Source organism: Oryx dammah, unplaced genomic scaffold (genome assembly GCF_014754425.2).
Source record: "Oryx dammah isolate SB20612 unplaced genomic scaffold, SCBI_Odam_1.1 HiC_scaffold_25, whole genome shotgun sequence".
Lineage (NCBI taxonomy): Eukaryota > Metazoa > Chordata > Mammalia > Artiodactyla > Bovidae > Oryx > Oryx dammah.
Genome location: NW_024070209.1, coordinates 96,337,485 through 96,345,448, shown reverse-complemented (window position 1 = coordinate 96,345,448; position 7,964 = coordinate 96,337,485).

Here is a 7,964-nt window from a genome sequence, read left to right as displayed (position 1 = left end):
CCCATTCTATTGTTTTCCTCTATTTCTTTGCATTAATCACTTGGAAGGCTTTCTTATCTCTCCTTGCTATTCTTTGGAATTCTGCATTCAGATGGATATATTAAAGACCTTCTATTCCATAAGCTAGAAGAAGTTATTTGTAGCACATATAACTCGCAAAGAATTTGTATATAGAATAGTCTTACAAACAACCCTAGAAATAAATACACCAAAGACAAACAACCTGAAAGAAAATTGAGTGAAAGACATAAACAGGTATATCCCAGAAGAAAACACACAGATGTAGAATGCACATCTGAAAAGATGCTCAGCCTCGCTAATAGTAGATCCTTTGGGGCAGATCAAAATAGATAAGTACTGTCAAGGATGTGGAGCAATGAGAACTCTTCTTAATCGCTGGTGGAAGTGTAAATAGTAAAATCACTGTGGGAAACACTGTCTGACAAAGCTGACCCCGTGCATATCCTGGCAGCCCAGCAACTCCCCACCAGGTTACGCTCTTGAAAGACTCTAGTATCCGTGCATCAGCACTCATGTGGATGGACACTCACTGTAGCACTGTCTATTTTAATGAAGATTGGGAAAACCCAAGGATCTGCAATAGGAGAATTAATACATGGAATATTGTATAGCAATGAATAATGGCCACATGCAGTAATATGGATGCATGTTGGCAGCAATATTGTATAAAAAAATGGAACTAGTAGAGGACTATGCAGAATATACTACTAGTATAAAATTCAAAAACATAGAAAACTGAAAAAAAATATAATTTTATGGGACCAGGAACTAGTTTTTTTTTTTAAAGCAAGGCAATGATAAACACAAAATACAAGATAGTGGTTATCTTTGGGATGAGGTATGGAGCAAGTTGGCTGGAATATACAGGAAGGCTCAGTGGTCTTGGGTATGTCCCAGCTCCTGTGTTTGCCATAGTTGGGCTCAGAGGTGTATATCTTATTATACTTCACAATTTATATCAGTTATAAGTTTTGTATATATATAAAATATAACAAAAAGAAAAATGAAATCCAGTTATATATTAAAAAAATAAGTAATAACAATGACAAAAAAAAAAACAACCAAAGATTGTGAAATAAAGGGCTGGACAGAGACAATGATATTAATAGAATGGGAAAGACTAGAGATCTCTGCAAGGAAATTAGAGATACCAAGGGAATATTTCATGCAAAGATGGGCTTAATAAAGGACAGAAATGGTATGGACCTAACAGAAGCAGAAGATATTAAGAAGAGGTGGCAAGAATACACAGAAGAACTGTACAAAAAAGATCTTCATGACCCAGATAATCACGATGGTGTGATCACTCACACTCACCTAGAGCCAGACATTCTGGAATGTGAAGTCAAGTGGGCCTTAGGAAGCATCACTACGAACAAAGCTAGTGATGGAATTCCAGTTGAGCTGTTTCAAATCCGAAAAGATGATGCCGTGAAAGTGCTACACTCAATATGTCAGCAAATTTGGGAAACTCAGCAGTGGCCGCAGGACTGGAAAAGGTCAGTTTTCATTCCAATCCCAAAGAAAGGCAATGCAAAAGAATGCTCAAACTACCACACAATTACACTCATCTTACACACTAGTAAAGTAATGCTCAAAGTTCTCCAAGCCAGGCTTTAGCAATACGTGAACCGTGAACTTCCAGATGTTCAAGCTGGTTTTAGAAAAAGCAGAGGAACCAGAGATCAAATTGCCAACATCCGCTGGATCATCGAAAAAGCAAGAGAGTTCCAGAAAAACATCTATTTCTGCTTTATTGACTATGCCAAAGCCTCTGACTGTGTGGATCACAATAAACTGTGGAAAATCCTGAAGGAGATGGGAATACCAGACCACCTGACCTGCCTCTTGAGAAACCTGTACACAGGTCAGGAAGCAACAGTTAGAACTGGACATGGAACAACAGATTGGTTCCAAATAGGAAAAGGAGTACGTCAAGGCTGTATATTGTCACCCTGCTTATTTAACTTATATGCAGAATACATCATGAGAAATGCTGGGCTGGAGGAAGCAGAAGCTGGAATCAAGATTACTGGGAAAAATATCAATAATCTCAGATATGCAGATGACATCAGCCTTATGGCAGAAAGTGAAGAAGAACTAAAGAGCCTCTTGATGAAAGTGAAAGAGGAGAGTGAAAAAATTGGCTTAAAGCTCACCATTCAGAAAACAAAGATCATGGCATCTGGTCCCATCACTTTGTGGGAAATAGATGGGGAAACAGTGGAAACAGTGGCTGACTTTTTTGGTGGGGGGGGCTCCAAAATCACTGCATATGGTGATTGCAGCCATGAAATTAAAAGACACTTACTTCTTGGAAGGAAAGTTATGACCAACCTAGATAGCATATTAAAAGGCAGAGACATTATCAACAAAGGTCCATCTAGTCAAGGCTATAGTTTTTCCAGTGGTCACGTATGGATGTGAGAGTTGGACTGTGAAGAAAGCTGAGCGCCGAAGAATTGATGCTTCTGAACTGTGGTGTTGGAGAAGACTCTTGGACTGCAAGGAGATTCAACCAGTCCATCCTAAAGGAGTGTTCATTGTCCTGGGTGTTCATTGGAAGGACTGATGGTGAAGCTGAAACTCCAATACTTTGGCCATCTGATGCAAAGTGTTGACTCATTGGAAAAGACCCTGATGCTGGGAAAGATTGAGGGCAGGAGGAGAAGGGGACGACAGAGGATGAGATGGTTGGATGGCATCACTGACTCATGGACATGGATTTGGGTAGACTCCAGCAGTTGGTGATAGACAGGGAGGCCCAGCGTGCTGCAGTTCATGGGGTCGCAAAGAGTCGGACATGACTGAGCGACTGAACTGAACTGATCTGAAAGTACACACACACATACACAGACACACACACGTGTAGAATGTAGGGGTACCAACATTATTATCAATGCACAATTCAAGACCAAAAGCATTAAACAGAACAAAGAGGAACATTAGCTAATGAAAAAAGCTACATTTCTGGGAAAGATAATCATGAACTTTATTGTATCAAGCAACACAGCAGCCAACTAATATAAAGTAAAAACTGCAGGAGAAAAACCTCAGTAGTTTATCTTAATGGTCTTCCTGCTCAGTGGGAGGAGAGTCCGCCCTGCCATGGGGCTGCCGGCCAGGCCCACTCCTGAGCAGGTGGGCTTGAGGAATCACCACAGGTGCCCACCTTTCCGAGGGATTTGGAAAGGGTTCAGGGAGTATGGCCAGGCTCCTAGGGATCCTGGTCCAGCCTCCTAGGGATCCTGGTCCAGCCTCCAGCTCAGCTCCTGTATCTGCTTCTCTATTGGCCTCTCCAGTGGATGACCCCTACTTCTTCCTGCTGCTTCTTCTGACCTGCCTGATGTTCATCAGCTTTCTAGGTTCCTAATCTAGACTGGCTGTGTGAATTTAGTAAGTGGCTGTACCACTCTGAGCTCTGCTGTTCCCTTCTGGACAGCATGAGGCAATGATGCACAGGCAGAAGTCCTGTCTGTGATAGATGGGGCCAGCCATGAGAGGGAGGGTGCATTCCAGCTGGCAGTCTCCCTTTCTCCCTGCTTCTCTTGTCCTGGCCAGTCTGAGCCAACCTGCTGGCCAGCACCTGGGAGGCAGGTTAGGACCAGCCACACCTCACGGCCCTGCTATTGAGTCCTCATTCCTGTTGTCCTGGGACGCAGCCTCCGCCTCTGTCTCCGGCCATTCCAAGGCACTCCTTGGCTTGGAGCCTGGTCTGCAGAAGTCCGCCCCACCCCCTCAGAAGGGCAGAGTTGCATAATCTTTGGGGCTTTTCCTGTCTGTCCTGGTCTTCCTTGTAGGCAGAGTTGCTTGTTTACGCTGGTGAGTTGCTCTCAGGATCTGCCACTCACCAGCTTTGTGAAGTTGAACAGGCTCCACCTGTCATAGCCTCAGCATGTTCATCTGTAAAATGGGGATGATAATACTTTGAGTGAAAATGCAATGAGATCATATCTAGAGGCACTGGCCTATGATAAGTACTCAGGACTCAGCAGCTATCATTATTCTGGTTATCATCATTGTTAGCATTATGACTTACTGTTGGCAGAGTATTTTTATAAGCAAAAAAGACCTGTTGCAGTAAGTTGCTTTCTTCCAGAGTTGCGGCTTCACTTTGCTTTGCAGGGTAGGTTTCTGCTCATGTCACAGTCACTCTGTATGTGGACATTTTTCTGATGGGTATAACTTGATTATTTGCTCATTAGTAACTTGGCACCAGTAATTCACTTTTTCAGTTGAACACTGTTGCTTATGAAGTACCCCCACTGCCTGGCCCTGCGGCACAGCCTCCCAGTTTCAGCTGTGGGTGAACCAGAGAGGATTCCCTTCCGTGTGTATGGGACCAGAGGGGACCAGGAAGGTATTCATGGCCAAGACCTCAGATGACATAGCTACCAACATCCCTGTAACTTGTGCCTTCAGGCTCAGGCCTGGCTGACTGGCAGGGACAAGCTCCCACTGACTGTGCCCCATTGCTTCTTCTGGAATGGCCCTGGAGGCCACGGGAGGCCTAGGTGTCTGTTAGTCTCAGAGCATGGGGGAAGGAAGGCTGGTGTCCCAGGAAGCCCAGCTCCTGGAAGCTTCCCTGTCATGCCAGGCCCCATGCGAGAGCTTTACACTGTAGCTTTAATGGGTAGGTGGAGCCTTGCCATTGTCAGTGCCAAAGACCACCCCACGTCCACCTCTTTCAAAGGCTTCCCTGGTTGTTCAGATGGTAAAGATCTGCCTGCAATGCAGGAGACTGAAGCTCGATCCCTGGGGTGGGAAGATCCCCTGGAGAAGGGAAAGGCAACCCACTCCAGTATTCTGGCCTGGAGAATGCCATGGACAGAGGAGACTGGTGAGCAGTCCATGGGGTCACAAAGAGTTGGGCTCAGCTGAGCGACAAACACTTTGACTTTTCAAGGCCCTTAGGCTCCTCTTGGTTCAGTGTTCTGGGCTGAGTTAGCTTCCGGGCTAGGCAGAGGGAGGGGTATCCATGAATAGTCAGCCCCAGTGTTTGAGCTCCTGGTTCACTTGCTCATGTGACCCTCACGATGGCTCTGTGCTCATCCTTCGGTTCACAAAGGAACCAAGGCTGGGGGGTGGTTAAGTGACTTGCTCAAGGTCACGTGGCCAGTGAGTGGCAGAGCTGGGACTGGAACTTGACATCGTTACAGTCACTTCCCATTCTCTGCAGCTGGACAGGGTGGGGTCCCCTCAGACACCAGAGCCCCAGGCACCCACCAGAACAGTTGCCCCCTCATTGGTAGATTGAAAGGATCAGAATGCGATACTGACCCTCACATACGGGGCCCCCAACTGTGACCTGCATCCTATGTTCTGGAAGCATCCACAAGGGTCACTGCACACTGAAGGTGGAGCTGGATCTTGCCCTGGTGAGGGGGTCCCCTTCGTGTGCCTGGAAATGAGGCTTTCCTGGGTCCTGAAGGAGGGGTGCAGGGGAAGGGGCCCAGCGGGGCAGCGGGGTGCTTGGCAGTACACCCCTCAACCCTGTGCGCTTCCCTCTGGGCTCAGGGAGGGCTGATTCCCCAGGAGCCAGGGCGCTGAGGATACGCGGCTCCCTGAGCCTCAGTTTCCTTATCAGTAAGATGGGGGTAGTGCCAGAAGGTGCCTTGCAGGTGAGTGTGAGGAGTCAGACAGACAAACAAGGCTGGGAATCTCTGAAGCAAGAAGATGCTGCTCTTTCTCCCTCCCTTTCCCCTCATTTTCCTCCTCCTCTGTCACTGCCCCAGCTCTGGTTCAAATCCCAGTTCTGCCATTTCCGAGCTGTGCTGGCCTCAGGAGTGTTCCTTAACATCTCTGAGCCTACTTTCTTGTTCTATAAAATTGGAATGCTGAAGAGTGCGTGGTATTGTCCATGTAAAGCTCTCGCATGGGGCTTGGCATGCAGAAACGTCCCAGAAGGAGAGTTTCTTCCCTCCTCCCTTCTCTGGCCATGATCTCTGCATTATCTCTTGAGCCTAACCCATGTTTCAGCTCTCACCTGCCTGACTACCGGTCGCCACCTCGTGGCCTGATGGATGACTGCAGGTTCAGAAGAAAAATTCAAATAAGCTTCCAGTATGTTTTGGGGATTTAGTATTCAATTGCAAAGTACCCCCAGGGGACGTAAGGAATGAAAGCAGGGTGCTGCCCACAGAAAGGCGCCTGGATATTCTGTGCAGACAAGAGATCTGCACGAGGGACTCCTGCCCTTTCTTGCTGTTAATAGATTCTGTGCTAGGAACTTCCTGAGCTTCATTCCATGGTTGATTTGGCTTCGATTGGGATGAGAGTTTTCCAAATGAAGCGATAGGGGTTTCTGGAACCATGGCGGGGCACATCATGGTCTCCAAGGAATTAAAGTTATATCTTCTGTATCGAAGGAATGGGTCCAGAGGTTTTTCGTTTTTATGATTCCTCTTTAAAGAGGCCACAAATAGGCTACTCCGGTGGCTCAGTGGTAAAGAATCTGCCTGCAGTGCAGGAGACACGGATTCCATCCCTGAGTGAGGAAGATCCCCTGGAGGAGGGCATGGCAACCCACTCCAGTATTCTTACCTGGAAAATCCCACAGACGGAGGAGCCTTGCGGGCTACAGTCCATGGGGTCGCAAAAGAGTCAGACACGACTGCAGTGACAGAGCACACACGCTACATATAGGAACTTCACATATACCCTCTGCATTATTCAAGTGTATTCTCAGCTAAATCAGGAGCGTGGGATGCCTGACTGCCCCTGGCATGCCCAGCGAGGGCATCTCACCTCCTGCCGTCTCTGGCCTTAGGACCCTGGGTGTGCCCCGTCTCACCGGTCCCTCTGCAGTTCCCACCTCTGAGCACTTGTTGTGCTGTTCCCTCCTCCAGGAGGCTTCCCCTGATTTCCCAGGCACAGCTCATGAGCCCCCCTCCCCCAGCTTTGAGGCCTTGGTGCTTCTCTCCGAGCTCCTTCTTATCTTCTTCCCAGACGGGCATGGGTCCTGGGAGGGTCTGCCATGCGAAGGATGAAGACCAAAAGGGATGAGCAATCTGGGGGCTGTCTCTAAGCCCCAGGGGCTGCCCTGCAGTCAAAGCCGTACATAGAGCCCCCTGTCCATCCATCAGTGCCCAGGGTCAAGGTCTGCCTGGCATGGGGTCTGGGACACTCAGAGGCCAAAGAGGGCATCTGAGGAGAGCAGCGTTGGCCCGGCAGGGTGAGAGAAACTGCGGAGAGAAGGGACATCACGGTCAAGTGGACATGGCGATTGTTCCTGCCCCACGGGGCTTCGAGGAGAAAGTGGAATAAGACATGTGAGGCTCAGCGCAATGTGGGGCGCACAGCGACCACCCCCAATGGCTGCACCCAGAGCAGTGAGCGGAGCCCCTCGGTCACCTAATTCTCTGCTTCAGTGCCCGTCGAACCTTTTAGCAGGTCAGCCATGGGCAGGCCGGCCAACTGCATTGCCCGAGCCCGGAGGGGCGCCCCTCTCATCCTGCTGGGGGACTGCAGCTGCTCTCCTTCAGACCACCCTCCTAATGCCTGTCGGACCACGTGTCTCACCACCACCTGTCCTGGTAGATTCACATTCCACCTAGCTGTTGCCCAGACCTCACCCGCTCCAGTCCAGGCCTCACACCTGAAGTTTTCTCAGGGAAGGCGGCAGTGGTGAGCTCCAGAGGCAGGACCCGGCCAGGCCTCACACCCTTCAGGACCAGCTTTGTAAGGTGGGTTCAGAATCACATTCCTCTCCTGGGACTACCCCTCTCCTCAACTCTAGACCCTCTCCAACCCCAGGTTCCTGGGAAGAATCACCCTGGAGCAAGTTATTGCTCTCCAAGCCTCAGTTTTCTCATCTGTACAATGGGATAAGAGCTGTTCTGGATTGTAAGGGTCGGTAGGCTGAGGTCTATGACTGGCAGTGGCACAGACTTGGCTGGAAAGAGGGGCCTGGAGAGCGACCTTGTCTCACACGCTCTCGTCTC